The sequence below is a fragment of the Pleurodeles waltl genome, chromosome 7 (genome assembly GCF_031143425.1).
Source record: "Pleurodeles waltl isolate 20211129_DDA chromosome 7, aPleWal1.hap1.20221129, whole genome shotgun sequence".
In the NCBI taxonomy this organism is placed as follows: domain Eukaryota; kingdom Metazoa; phylum Chordata; class Amphibia; order Caudata; family Salamandridae; genus Pleurodeles; species Pleurodeles waltl.
In genome coordinates this window covers 1,438,149,365-1,438,164,631 of record NC_090446.1, presented here as the reverse complement: position 1 = coordinate 1,438,164,631, position 15,267 = coordinate 1,438,149,365, and the positions used below count along the sequence as shown (strand labels likewise).

At 43.6% G+C, this 15,267-nt stretch overlaps 1 protein-coding gene across 2 annotated transcripts in view; it reads left to right on the top strand.

Annotated features, from left to right (window-relative positions):
- Positions 1-15,267, top strand: part of LOC138246454 (putative methyltransferase DDB_G0268948) — a 398,361-nt gene that overhangs the window by 258,735 nt on the left and 124,359 nt on the right. The gene's annotated exons all lie outside the window — the stretch shown is intronic.

Below are 15,267 nucleotides of genomic sequence, written 5' to 3'. Positions count from 1 at the left end.
ACAATGGAATGCAGAGGAAGGCAAAAATCTGGGGTTACCCTGCAGAGAGGGTTAGGTCCACAAACAAGGATCTTAAACAAGTCAGGAGCCAATCAAACAGTGACTTGGGGCCATATGTACGAACACCTTTTCCCATAGACATAGAATGGGGAAAAACCTTTGCTACATCTGGCCCTTGGTCTCATGGATTCAAAACCAGTAAAGCACCAGCTGAGTCAGACATCAGACCCTCAGAACACCTGAATGACAATTCATTAGTCTGTGATAGGAAATAAACAGGAATCAGGAGATGAGGCCATGGGAGCACAAAACAAGAGAAGATGCAGCACTTACACACGGTTCAATAGACAACATCACAGATACCATCATGCCCAGATAGTTCGAATGATAGTTTCAGTAGAGACCCAGGCATTTCAGGAATGATGGATCATATCTTACGTAGTGAAGAAAAAGAAAAATTATGTGACTTACCGTTTTGATTCTTTGACACCTAGGAACTTCACAAAACCCTATACAAATGTACAACAATGACAATTCTAATGAAGTCTGATGGTGAAGAAGAGGAGCAAGTGAACCCCTCCACAAACCCATGTTACATAATGAGCTCAATGGCTCAGTGGAGAGGGTTGTATTCTCTCCCACGCTGAGTGTTTGGAGTTGGCCCTCTATGTAGTGTCGACTCCAACTGTTTTGTCTTCACTCTGCCTCTTTTCTGAACCATTTCTGATGGTTTTTAGGATTCTGTGAAGTTTACCACTGCTAACCAGTTCTAAAATGCATGTTCTCTCACCTTTAAATATGGTACAATGGGCTTACTCTCAATTTGGCACAATTATTTTACTTATAAAGTAGACTGGTACAACATTTAGCCAAGGCCTGTACATTAAATGCTACCAGTGGGCCTGCAGCAACTATTGTGCCACCAGCTCAAATAGCCTTATAAAAAATATGTCAAGCCTTCCATTGCAGCCTGTAGACAGGTGCGAACTGCAATTTTAACCTGGAAAGGTAAACAATTTGCCAGACCTAAAACTTTTTTAATACACATGCCTCTCTGCTATGGTAGGCCCTAAACAGACCAAAGAGCAGGGTGCATTCTATTTAAAACGTTGGACATGTATTTTTAAGGTTTACATGCCCTGGTAGTGAAAAACTCCAATTCCAATTCCAATCCCGTTGTTTACCACTGTGTGTCCACCTCTCCTATAGGATAAGATTGGAATACTTTATTACATTTACAAATTGATAGCCTTTGTTTGGGAACAAGTAGTGTGAGAAATTAGGGTGTTGGTTGCGGACGGGGGTGAAACTTTACTCAAGCAATAGCCAAATTCCTTGTCAGAATGAACGACAAAATTCACTAAATTAAACTGTACTTAAGCTCTGGTACCTTGGCACAAAGCCAGTCATACTTCCCTTAGAGCTAATGTGTAATATGGATTTTCCTTGTGTTGTGTTTTCACTTCATTGCTCTTTGAGTACTGAATATATACTTTACAATTGTCTCTACGTTGAACCTGATTCCCTTTATGCAATGCTACTAGAGGTTTAAGCACAGGTTAATTTAATTACTTTTTGTTATTCACCATGATGAGGACTGTGTTTGTTACTTTCCCCTCCTCCACAAATAACCCAGTTTCTCATACTACTTTAAAAAAATCAAGCCATAATGAATAAATGTTACTAAACGTATTATTGCTAATGGATTATCAGGCTATATTAAGAGTATATGCCAAGGTATTAATGGAGCCTGGGGCCCTATCTTTTTTTCTGGGGTGATATGGGTCTTTTCTTCTCTATTCGGAAGGGTGAAGGGAACATTTTACCATGTCATCCAAATTCAATTTCAGTGCAACTCAATGGTCACAAATGAAATCTCAGAGTCTAATTAAAGTTTCAACATGTTTTATTACAGACTCAAAGCCAAAGTTATATAAGTGAGTGTTTAAACCATAGTATAAAGATACAATATCACCAATGGAGAGTTAAGACATCTTAGAATATTAAATCAAAGCAACATATGAAAGATCAAAACTTCAATAGCAACATCGCAGAAAACAAAGAAAAGCAACTAATGTCCGAATTCTGAAATTTAGAGCCAGATTAATGGAGCACTTGCACCCTTTCAATGCCACAGTAGTGTAATTTTTTTTACACTAATGTGGGGTTGAAAGGAGAAAAACACTGCACTATATTTACAAAGTGGCCCTATGCATGCATGCGTGCAGTTCTCCAGTTTCTCTGCTCAGCATCCCATCTAGCATCTGCATAGGTACACATAGCTTTCTTCACTCTGCCCTGATGTCTTTCTTCATCTCTCGCATGTGCAGCAGGCTCCCAAGCATTATCTGCTTCACATTGTGCAGGTCTGGGAGGTGGCTTCATTTCATGTAACACTCTCTTCAAATTTTCAATAATTCTCAAATTAAATGTGCCATATTGTGTGAATCTCAGTAGACTATCCTTTGTGGATACCAGTTGAGCAACCATTGAGCAACCGAAACACATGTATGAGGCCCTATATTAATCGTCATATGGTGACCTGGAGTACTTTCTGGCAGTGCTATTTCTCCCTCCTTACCAGGAATATGAACATTTCCTCTAAACACAGCTTGAATAATTTTAAAGCATTTCATGTTTTAAACCAGTTCGATTAAAATGATGCCCCATCCACAGTTGTTTGCCCCTAACCAACCATCAAACGCAGCTTAATACCTTATGACGTTGCCCACCAATAGCAGACAAGCACCACGCTAACTGACCTATACCAGCACAACACACTGTGATGTAAATCTCACTCATCGCAGCAGTTCCCCCTTCTTTACAATCTGCACACCCACTTACTCTGAAACATTGCACGCATTCAAAAATACAATACAATAACCTTTGTCTGCTTCACTAAAGAATAAACAGTTTCAATCACACAAGAAAGTTCACAATAACTTCCGATGAGACCTTGACCTGCGGAGTAACATCTAAATCAGTACAGTTTCTATCTGCACATTAAGATCCACTATACCTATTTGTCTCATACTCATGCAAAGTGAGTCCCTAATTTAACTGTGCCATTGACGAGGTTTCACAACAAACACAATCACTCAGCAGACAGTGTCTTCTATACCTTTTAAACTATTACGGAATCTTAGGCCACGTCGGACCCGATAACCATTTCAGCATCTCTTTAAATCACCACACTCACACAACATGCAAACAACTCCACTCAACACAATCCATTTTCACAGTCACCCAAACTAAGTGCAAACTGCTGCACTCCACAACCCTACTAATGCTCACTGTTCCGCTTCTAGTACAACTCTTCTCCAACCCTCTGCGACTTCACCAATTCTCCAACTCTGGGCATGGATACTAGGGCTTGGGCTCTGGCAACAGACTGTTCTAGAGTGTAATTCCGGTTCTTCTCAATTTGGAAAGAGAGCCATCCTTGTTCGCTACCATCTGAGGGACCCTGGGCCCCATCTTCTCATCTAGGGTCCGATGGGTCTTTTCTCCTCTGTTCCAAAGATTGCATAGGTAATTTTACCCAGTCATTAAAATTTAATTTCAGTGCAAGTCAATGGTCACATGTTGTATGTCAGAGTCCAATTAAAGTTTCAACAGACTTTACTACAGACTCAAATCCAAGGTTATATAAGTGAGCCTCTAAATCATATTATAAAGATACAATACCATCAATAGAGAGTTAGGACATTATACAATAGTAAATTTAGCCAACATATAAAAGAGCAAAACTTCAATAGCAACAATTCAGAAAATCAGGATAAGTACTTGATGTCTGTATTCTGAAATTAAGTTATCCTGCCTAACCATTGAATCCAGTTCCTCTATTTTCCTAATATTAAAAGACTATCTGAGAAAGGTTAGCAACATAATTTCAGTCGAGGATTCTCTTCAAGAGAGGTGGGAAGGCATAAAGCCACATAGAAAGTATGAGGTCTGTACCTCAGAAAGGTCTGCTCTGAACTAGGGGCAGAGAGAGCCTTTGTTTCTCCACGGGTATTAACATCACATTTCGGAACTTCTCATTTGAAAAAAAAAGTCCCTCCAATTAATTTAATTAGGATCTACAACTTCAGAAGCCTTGCATGTACGACCTTGGTGCACTCCTGTTTCCAGTGATTTCAAAAGAGTTACATCTGCCAACTTCCAAGATATGCCTCTCATCCATGCACTGCTTGTCTCAGGCTTTCTTATCTTTCATGCACAATGGACTCCATTGATTCTTATCCTAACACCTACAACTGGGAAAGAAAACGTTCAAAGAGTAAACTGCAGGTTGAAAGTTAACTAAAATATACGTGGCCTTCACTCCAGCCAAGTTAAGGAGAACACACGTTTACTTTCAGATAAAATACAGTCTGTTACATATAGTAAAACCATGAAATTATTATATAAAATAATACTTCTAAAACATTATACATAACATATGTAGGAGGCTGGCCTTGTAAGTAGTGGGTACCAAAGGTACTTGCACCTTATATAAGGTCCAGTTATCCCTTATTAGAGAAATGTAGTCATTGTCTAGAAGCCAGGCTCTCTAGGGGTAGTGTGGGCGAGCAGCCAAGGCCTAAGTAGGAGTCATGCAAAGCTCATGCAATACCACTGTAGTCACACAGTACTTACTCACATGAAAGAAAATACTCAGTGTTACAAAAATAAAGGTACTTAATTTTGGTGACACAAATGCCCAAAATACCTTAGAGACTATACTCCCTTAGGAGCTAAGTAATATACACAGTATATACACAAGAATGCAGTAATAGCAGTAAAACAGTTAGAAAACAGTGCAAATAATGAAAATCACAATAGATAGTAATGGGCCTAGGGGGAACACAAACCGCATACTAAAATAGTGGAATGTGAAAGTGTATAAGGGGACTGGGAGTGTCAGAAAACACCAATGGTAAGTAATAGAACCCACCACAGAGTCAAGGAAAGCAGGAGTAAATCACAATACGTTTCCTGAAACAAACAAGAACATGTGATATAAGATTTTGCAAGAACCAGACAAGACTGCAAGACACCAACAATGGATTCCTGGACCTGAAGACCGGTGGAAGAAGGGGATCAAGTCCAAGAAGCACTCAAGAGTCCAGGAAGAACAGGAGCCCCTGCTAACCTGGATGAAGGTGCAAAAGAAGAACCACCGGTGAAGAAGAACAGTCAGTACTGCACCCAAGAAGACGGATGCAGGTTCCTAGTTGGTGCAGATAATGTCCCACGCTGGATGGATGATTGCAGTCTGGTTTGCATTGCTGGATTCCGCCAACAAGCTTTGGCACACGCAAAGCACGGAGTTAGTGGAAAATGGTGCTGCCTGGGACCAGGAGGGACCTGGTGGTCTCTACCCAGGAGGGGGAGACAGAGGGGGTTCTCAGCAACTCAGAGATACCTCAGAAGACCAGGCAGCACGCACAGGAGTCCCACAGCATGGGGACAAAGAAGGTGCAAAAGGAGGCCATGCAGTACTACACAAAGGGATCCCCCGCTGCTGGAGAACGATTCAGAAAGCTGTGCATCGCAGGATAGAGTGCTGGGGGCCGGAGCTGCACGGTGCATGAAGAAAGTTGGTAGAAGGTGAAGTAAATCATGCAGAGGATTCCTGCTGGAGTCTTGCAATCCGAATCTGAGGAAACACCCAGAGGAGAGACCCTAAATAGCCTGGAAAGGGGGATTGGTTAGCTATACATGTAAGCACCTATTAGGGGAGGGCTCTGATGTAAGCTGCTGGCACTGGCCACTCAGATGCTCCTAGAGTGCCCCACCACCTTGGAATCCAAGATATCAAGACCCAGGGACACTCTGGAGGAGCTCTGGGCAACACCCTTGGTGTGGTGATGGACAGGGGAGTGGTCACTCTCCTTTCCTTTGTCCAGTTTCATGCTAGAGCAGGGACTGGGGGTCCCTGAACCGGTGTAGACTGGATAATGCACGGAGGGCACCATCTGTGCCCTTCAAAGCATTTCCAGAGGCTCTGGGAGGCTACCCCTCCCATGCCAGTAACACCTATTTCCAAAGGGAGAGGGTGTAACACCCTTCTCCCAAGGGAAATGCTTTGTTCTGCCTTCTTGGTCTCGAGCTGCTTGAGCAACAGGAGGGTAGAAACCTGTCTGTGAGGTGGCAGCAGCTGGGGCTGCAGCATGCTTCCAATATCTATAACTCTGTGAGGTCCGCAGGCAACAGTAGATCACTTCTTAACTTTTTTGCAGTGCACCGGGCTTTGAGTTTATTATCAATAAAACTATATTTATGGCGTTTAACCCTTGTAAATCTGCCATGGCTTACATTATGGTGCAGGGTTTTCCACTTGAGTAAATACAGGGGTTTGTTAATCTGAGAGTGTGTCCAAATCATAAAATGAGCTGATCAATGCACATTAGTAAGAGCGCACTCTGGGGTTGTGTCTAAAATGCATAGGAGGTCCTATACTAGCTATCTTGCTTCGGTGGTTGATAGATATAATTTTAAAGCAAAATGCTGTCATTTACAGTACAGAAAAAGGGGATATGCTGGCTGTACTGAGCTTTATAAAGTAGAATAATGTTTGTGCAGAGTTTTGTCAAACTCCAGTAGAGTGCCCCTCATCTTCCTCAGCTTTTGGACTTGGATTTGTATCCAATTCCTCTTTTCATTTTGTCCAGACCCATCTTGTACTGGCAGACACTGGTCTGTAGATTAACTGGAAACCAAACCATTACAATTAAGGCACTGCTAACATCCACAGGGTGTGAGAAGATCTCCTGGCTTCTATACATCAAGTCTTCCCATGTATGAAATGGGTTTGTCTTCTCTTTGGGATTCACCCAGCTCAGCTAAGTCAGTCCTCCATAAGTTGATAGAAGATCATATAAAAGGGCATCTGTTGCTGAGGGACCCAAATGTGTTGAGGCAGGGAGTTTTACAGATTTATTTCTGAACACAGGGATCAGTCCTGTATATGAACTGTTTTCTGACACTCTACCTGGTTCTACCCCATTACATCTCTATGTAAAATGGAGGAATGGGGTCATCCAGGCAAAACATTTCTGTGTGAAGTGAGGTGAGAAGTTTTGCAGTTCAAGCAAGTGCCCCTTTTTCAATACTCTGAAAGAAAATCCATAATTTTTGACTTTTTCTATTCTGTGTATGTTAGTCCACATAATCGTTGGCTAAAACCAAAGAGTAATTTCTTTGGTTTTAGGCGATATGCATCTGTGCTACGTATTTTAAGTTTTGCCACAAGAGAGGTGATTGTGGTTGCATGAATACGTTTTTGCATGCCACCTGGCTTCATTGTATACTTGGAATGCAGCATTGTAGTCTTTCACTTGGCCATTCTGGATTTTTTATTGCCTTGTTTTTATGGTGTAATTCAATGGTACTTTTATTGGCTTGTTTTAAAATTGTCAAGGGTTCTCTTTGTTCATTTTGCTGTTAGAATTCTGATTCTTGTCTCTGTTCCTATAGGCGTCACCTATGTTTACTGTGTGATATTTTGACGCTATGGCTGCTCTTTGTTGTTTTATTCTTCATTTCAACACATTTATATTGCATTGCTTTTCATATTGCATTTTAAAGTATAATGTGTTATGGATTTTAACATTCTGAAATAAACAATCATGATAAACATGGACATTATAGACATTTTTTTATACGTCCAGGTGAGGTAAGAACTGTCAATTTCATTTTCCCTATTGTAGTGCATTATGGCTATGGAAAGGCTCCATAGGAAAGCTTTTTTTTAAATAATAATGCCTTCCTTTTGATAGGAGTGAGATAAAAATGCCATTCAATGTATCAAGCTAATACTTAGAATAAATCCAACAACATGCCAATGTTACATTTATTATAACTATTAGAGGGAAAGAGTTTTAGAATGCTTTCTTAAAGATACTTAAAATCAGCCCTGTAGTAGCTTTTGCATATTGGTCAGCCTTTCACAGGCTGCACCAAGCTACCTTAATGAGGTGTGATGTGGCCTGGGCTGAGACAAAGGAAACACCTGGTGGAAGGAAAACTGCAGCAGCAGATGCCAGAGCAGGAAGTGGGCTGGGTAGCTAACATGGTTTTCAAAGGAGCGAAAGACACTTGGGACAGAAACCAGACCTACCCATTTACTGCACCTAGGGCCAGATGTAGGTAAAAATGGGTTTGAAAATCGCAAATTGCGAGTCTGAACGACTTACAATTTGCAAGTCGCAAACCCATATGCAGGATGGTGTCCCTGACACCATCTGCGAATCGCAAGGGGGTCGCAAAGACCCACCTTATTAATATTAATGAGGTGGGTCGCAATTTGCGACCCTCTTGCTATTCCCTGCACTCACAGGGATGGTGGCCTGCTGGAGACAGCAGACCACCATGTCTGTGACTGCTTTTTTAATAAAGCAGTTTTTTTTTTTTTGTATTGCAGCCCGTTTTCCTTAAAGGGAAACGAATTGCAATACACTCGAGAAAATGAAACTATTTTCTTTAGTTTTTCCAGAGTAGGCAGTGGTCCATAGGACCACTGCCTGCTCTGAAAAAATATTTTCAGAGCCATTCACAAAGGGGAAGGGGTCCCCTGGGGACCCCTTCCCTTTTACGAATGTGTTAGCACCCACTTCACATGGGTGCTAACTGCGAATTGCTTTGCGACCGCGGTCACAAAGCAATTCCGCATCGCAATGCGAATCGCAAATAGGAAGGGGAACACCGCTTCCTATTTGCGAGTCGCATTCCCATTTTGCGAGTCGGTAACCAGGTTACCGACTCGCAAAATGGGAATGAGCATCGCAATGCACGTTTTGCATGGCGCAAACAGCAAATTTCGCTGTTTGCGGCATGCAAAACGCTTTGTACATCTGGCCCCTAATTACAAGGGCTCCCAGGCAGATGGGCACCTTGTAATTAAATTAGGTGAGGGGCTGGAAGGGGAGTGTAGGGAAAAGTTAGCCACACCTGTGGGTGAGCTTAGACAGACCTCAACCTCCAGGAGAGATTTTCTCCAACTTTTTAAGAAACAGTGCTTTCTGAGATTGAAATTGTTGTAATCACAGAAGGTGCCCCCCTGCTTGCCAGCTCAGAAACCTGGATAAAAGAGGTAGAGCTGCCCAGCAACTCAAATCCCCACTGGGATAAATCATATGAAGAAAGACTGCCCAGATGCGCCCTGGCCTGCACCAAGATGGATTTTACTCTAAAGGTATGCACATGCTGGTCACTCTGAGCTTCACCACAAAAATGACTTTGCCTTGCTTCTAAAGATTCAGGGTTGGGCTCCCTGTAAGCAACAGGTACAAATAAGCTATCTTCCCTGCATCACGTCCTGCAAGAAATCAAGAAATGCCCAGCTGACCAGCAGCCAGTGGAATTTGAAGGCTTTGGACAGAAGCATTATGGGAATTCTAGTCCCAACTCAAAAGGAGCAACTCAGAGCTTCTGGCAACTTGGATCAAGTTTGTGGACACTGCAAGACCCCAAACTGACCTTATTTAAGAAGATAAAGAAGTTTGGAGCACCAAACCAAACAAAAGCCAGCGATTCACGACCCAGAATGAGTTTTTTTTCTTCCTATTGACGCTCCAGAGCTTTTCACCTTCGACAAGACCTCCAAAAGTTAACCAGGACATTGCTTTGTGCCAAGACACCCTCATCGAACCATAAGGTGCCCTGAGGAGGAGACCTACTCGACGCTGAAAGAGCAAGTTCCAAAAAAAAGACTACGGTTTTGATTTAGAGTTTGGCTAACGGGTTACCCCCACACAAATGTGATGGGTATCCTATCTGCGAGGTTTCAATGTTCATAGAATATAATGGAATGGTAATATGGTGGATGGGATATCTGTCACATTTTTGACAGAGTAAGCCCACCCACAAAACTCTAAATCAGACCTTAATCCCGAAGGTAATATTTTGCCTGAGTCCTAATGCTCACTGCCTCTGACTTGGACTCCATCATAGTCGGCCTCAAATTTTGACTTTGTTCCAGTTGGGCATGTCCAGATGGCTACTGTTGGTGCTTTTTAGAAAACACACATTTTTATTTAATTATTTAAAAATTCATATCTCTGCCCCCCCATATTTGATTTTTGTTATTTGGTGTAATTTTAAAGTTAAAAAATATTTCCTATTTTTATAAATTGGTGCTGGATTTTTATTTTGTGTTGTGTCTTTCTTATTTACTGTTTTGTTGATATTAAATGCTTTACACATCTCTCTCCTAAGGTAACCCTGCTGCTCGTGGGCCAAGATACCAAGGGTTGAGTAAGGATGAATTAGCTGAGACCTTGACTGGAACGTATTTGTGATTGTGGCCTTATTCCTAAATATAGGTTCCTACCTGCCCTTAATAATAAATCACTTTCCAACAGCTGGTGCGCACTGGTACGATACAGTACTTGTGTTTATTATCACATCTTAGCATTTAAGTGAGGCAATAAAAATTCCGTTAAATTGTCCTAGGGCAAAATAGTTTTTTACTATTACTTTGGACTAGTTTCCTTTAATTAATTGAATTCATGTTCCTTATTGTTCTAAACTACTGACTGAATTTTTGTTTAAAAAAAATTGTGTGACCCAAAATGTAGGGATGCCATGGAACTTTTAATTAAACATTACTGCCGGGAGATCAGTTACAGAACCAGGGTCTGAGGACTGTCTCTCAATGTACATCAGTTTGAAGCAGGTTTTTATACACTTTATCTGAGTATCATAAAAAAACATGCCATTCTTGGTAAAAATGCAAACAGGTGTCATGGAGTCGCAAATACAATTCTAGGTAGGGAATCCATATGATCTCGACTTGACGTGGTCACAATATGGGCCAGTGAATATGTTTCCAGATATTAGGCCTGGGGGCACCTGGTCACTGCATGTTCTGTGCCTTGATTGGCTAAGTGTTCCAAAATACATGTGGCATCAAACTTTATTCTGTTTTTGGGAATACACTTGTCCCTCTGGCCATGTGTGTTTTATTGGGGCCAATCTCAAGGGACCATTGTGGTGTTCCTGCATATCTTTGGAATTTGATTGAAGTTTTCCTGTTTGTGCATTTACCTGCCGGTTAATCCATCTGTGACCTGTCAGTCATTAACCTCAAGCCTAGGTCTCAGAGCCTGCCTGACCATGTACCTACATGCCGGGGTTGACGGAGAGCTCACAAGAGAATCTAATAATGGTGAGGGGACTTCATTTGTGCATAGAAATGTATCTCTGTGTGCACTGACATCAATTAATCCAATATTAGAATTCCCTCCTACAGCTGAATTTTCAACTACACCATAAACCCACCAGTCACGACAGTCTTATTGTCGGTAGCTTGTTGTCCCACTTCCCTAGATACTTGTTCTCTACCCAATTTAGAGACTAGGGGGCTGATTCACAAAGGTAAACCTCGACCAAAAATCTAAGGAGCATATTTAAGAAAAGTGGATGCACTGCCATTTTTCTAGCACCCCTTAGCGCCGCCTACCACCACCATGTGTGCGACGTATTTAACATACAGCACACCATAGCGCAGGGTAGGGGCAGTACTTTGCAGGACTACCTTAAAAAATGTTGGCACTAGTCCTGCAAAGTACATAGAGGCCCATTTTAATAAATGGTGTGCCTTCTTTTAACACCTGCTCACTATTACTCCCAGAAAGACAGAGCCCAATCATGGGTAGACTTTGTAGATACCTCAGTTAAGGCACTGGAGGGCTGGGTAACAAGGTAAGTACCTATGAGGGGCTATACAATTTAGTCATGGAGGAGCACATCTTTGAGTAATTGTTCCTCAGATAAGTTACACTGGTATCTGGTTCACTCTAAGCCATCTAGCTTTAGAGAACTGGGCGAAATAGCAGATGAGTGGATGAGAACCAGGGCATCCACAGAAGAAAGGAGGACAGGTCCCCTTCCAGGGGAAAGCCCTGTGTAACCAAGATACAAAAGCAAAAGAGTCTTCTGAAGAGCCACAAACACTTCCACAAGGAGGGGGAAACAAGACATTCCACTTCCAAGGGGAGAGGTTATCAGGGGCAAAGGCAGGAAAGTTATTTGACCCTTCAAAGGCAGGGAAGTGTTTTGACTGTTTTCAGCCAGGGCACAAAAGAAGAGCTCTTGTCTGCTCAAAGAAGCCCCCCCACTGGTGGGTAGTCTTGGGGGTTTGCTAATGTAGATGTGGGGGTGGAAGTTGTCCCAGAGATAGGGACAGGGTACACAGAGGTAACCTTAGTGTCCATGGTTGGGGTGGAAGTTGCAGCACTGGCTTTCCGACCTCCAGGCATTGAGAAGTACAGGTAGAGAGCTAAAATCAATAGGACTGAGGTTGAGAGTCAGGAGCCAGCGTGACTGTGGTAATGGACAAACCTGGCTTCTCTAGAGTGGATCGTACCTGGTGTATTTCACCAGGTGACTGATACAGACAACAGAGCCAAACCCTATCCCATGGCAATAGTGAGCTTGATATGGAAGGTGTGACAGACCCTAAGAAGGTAGTTGTGTCTACTGCTCTCCCAGTAGAGTGTCTATTGAGAAATGATCTTGAAGCAACCAAATAGTCAGAGGTAGAAAGGAACGTGGGCAGATGCTGCACCTCCTTGAGTGGGTATGTGCTGTGACCAGGTCATAGTTTGCAAAACAGGAAATTGCTGGATACTTGGACCCAGGAGCAATGGGTCAATCCTCCAGAAGCAAGAGAAAGGCTATCAGAGGCGCAGAAGGAATCTAACTCTGAGGGAAAGAATCTTATCTCTGAGGTAGGGACTCAACCCCTGCAAGATTTGTCTGACTTGGCAGAATTGCAAGGAGCCAGTGGACCCACCAGGGAAGACTTGTACCAGGAACAAAAGGAGTGTCCCACACTTGGGGGCCTGAGGTAGACTCCCTCCTGGCAAGCGCAGATTGATGTTAGTGGATTCCACAAGGTCTACTGGGAGGATGGAGTCCTCTATACTGAGGCAAAGGACCCCAAACTAGGGGCAACCAGTGTGAGAGGAGGCCTCTTTTTGCATGGTTAGCCCCCACTTTTTGCCTGATGTTGATGTGTTCTAGAAGTTGGTAGTGCCCAGGGCCCCTGCTAAACAGGTTCCCTGTGCCAGAGCTCATTCCCTAACACTGAGGTGATGCGTTGCACAATTGGTTATACTCTTAAATACCCCTGTAAGTCCCTAGCAAATGGTTACCCCAGTACCCAGGGCAAGAGATATTAAGAGTAGGCCCCGGGGGCAGCAGCACCGATTGTGCCACCCCAAGAGCCATTGCCATTGCAGGCTGAGTGTACTGGGGCAACCCTAAAAGGATAAACTCGACATGGCACACTCTCTGTGTGTCCTATCTACCATATACTGCATATGTTATGGGTAAGTCACCCCTCTAGCAGGCCTTTCAGCCCTAAGGCAGGGTGCACCATGCTATATGTGAGGACATAGCTGCATGAGCAATATGCCCCCACTGTGTCCTTGCTAAACCTAGGACATAGTGAGTGAACAGAGCAGCAATTTTTATGTATGTACTGGGCACTAGTCAAACACGAGTTTCCAAGCTACATAATGGCCACTCTGCACCCTGGGTTGTTTGGTATCAAACAACTCAGAATCTAAACTAATACCGGTGCTGGATTGCACCTTAAATGTACCCAGGGGCCACCTTAGAGGTGCACCCTGCAAAACCTAACCCTCACTGTCAGACTTGCTGGCTGGTTCCATCCAGCTGTCACTCCAGACAGCCAATATACAAACATGGGGGAGAGGCCTGGCTCTCTGGTTTGTAAGACAATGCCCTTCCTGGGTGGAGGAGCTAACTCCCCCTCCCTCGAGAACGTGCAACACCCTGGCAGGAGCTTCAAAGGGCTACAGCCCCAGAAACTCGAGCCTCCAGACCTTCTGCTAGCAGCAGAGGGCTTCCCCCTTTGCAAACCCCCACTTTTGGCAGGAGCAAAGATGGGAAACCAGACAAAGAGTAGGAGAAGTGGCCTAAGGTCTTGCATGCGAAGTGGACCCTCTGATTCAGTGGTCTCCATCTTGAAATGGAGAAAAACAGCCAATGAGGTTTAGGGAAGTGACCCTTCCCACAGGAAGTGGTCACTAAAGTGGGTGTAGCCAACCAAGGGTAAGTGCCCCATTGGAAACTACCAGGTTCTCCTAAAACGCCCACTAAATTCAGTATTTAGTGGGCTTACCTAGACCAAGATTTTAGATTCGAAAAGGATTCCAAGAAAACAAGAATACCAGCACCAGAGAACCCGCCAGGACGAGAACTGAGGACCTGCTGCACCAGAAGAGGTGCCAAGACCACTGCTTGCTGCACCAGGGTCACAACAATCGTGACAGCGGAGGAGCTGAACAATGGATTGACCCCAAGAGACCCAGGGGACCTCTAGGCTTCAAGGATCACCTCAGATCTCCCTCCTGAGTGGAGGTACCAATCAGGAAAAGCAAGTAAACTGCAAAGGACCAGTAAACCAGTGAGGGACACTTCACTAAATCGCCGATATCTCCGCATCTAGAAGTCACAGCAGGACCCAATGACACACAGACTATACTGAGTTTGGTGGTGCTGCGACCTCTAGTGGCCGAGATAGAGCAATACCCTGTGTCCTGGTCAGCTGACGTCAGACCTGGAGAAAACCAGCTCCCCCCGAGCTGACAAAGTATCAGGAGGAAGCCCCAATCAAGGGATTTTAGGAACACCCCGGACCTCCGACTACAGTACCCCCGTTGTCCTGCAAGCAGCCCTCAAAGAGACTTACCTCCAGCTCCAGTGGACTTCGTTGCGCACAGCATCCAAGACCTCCAAAATGCCCTGCACCTGGCAGCCCTGGGCCTTGCATCGCGTGATCTGCTGCATGCCCCGGGTCTCCAAACCCTTGTGACCTCGACAGCCAAAGGGACACCCAGGCACCACTTTGAATTTGTAAACCAGCTCCTTTTCCAAGTGGCCCATCCAGGTGGCCATGTGCCTATGCCAAGAATTTTTCCAACGCTGCTCCTGCCGGAACCGGGAGCTGCCCAAAGCTCTCCAACTGGCACAAGGTGCCCACCAACCCCTGCCATCACCCTGGAAAAGAAGAGACTGGTAACTCAACCAGATGATTTTTAATGCATTTTTTAAAGTGACTGCCTATTGATTCCAATGATGCGTAATTACTCACAGAAAGACTAACTTTGCTAGAACTTTAAAAAGTCATAACATGAAAAGTACTTAACCTATTCTAAAGATTTTGGTCTTAAAAATCTGAAGTATTTTTATAAATCCTGGTCTTGAGTTATTCATTGAGTGTGTGTGGTGCATGATTGGATTTGTGAG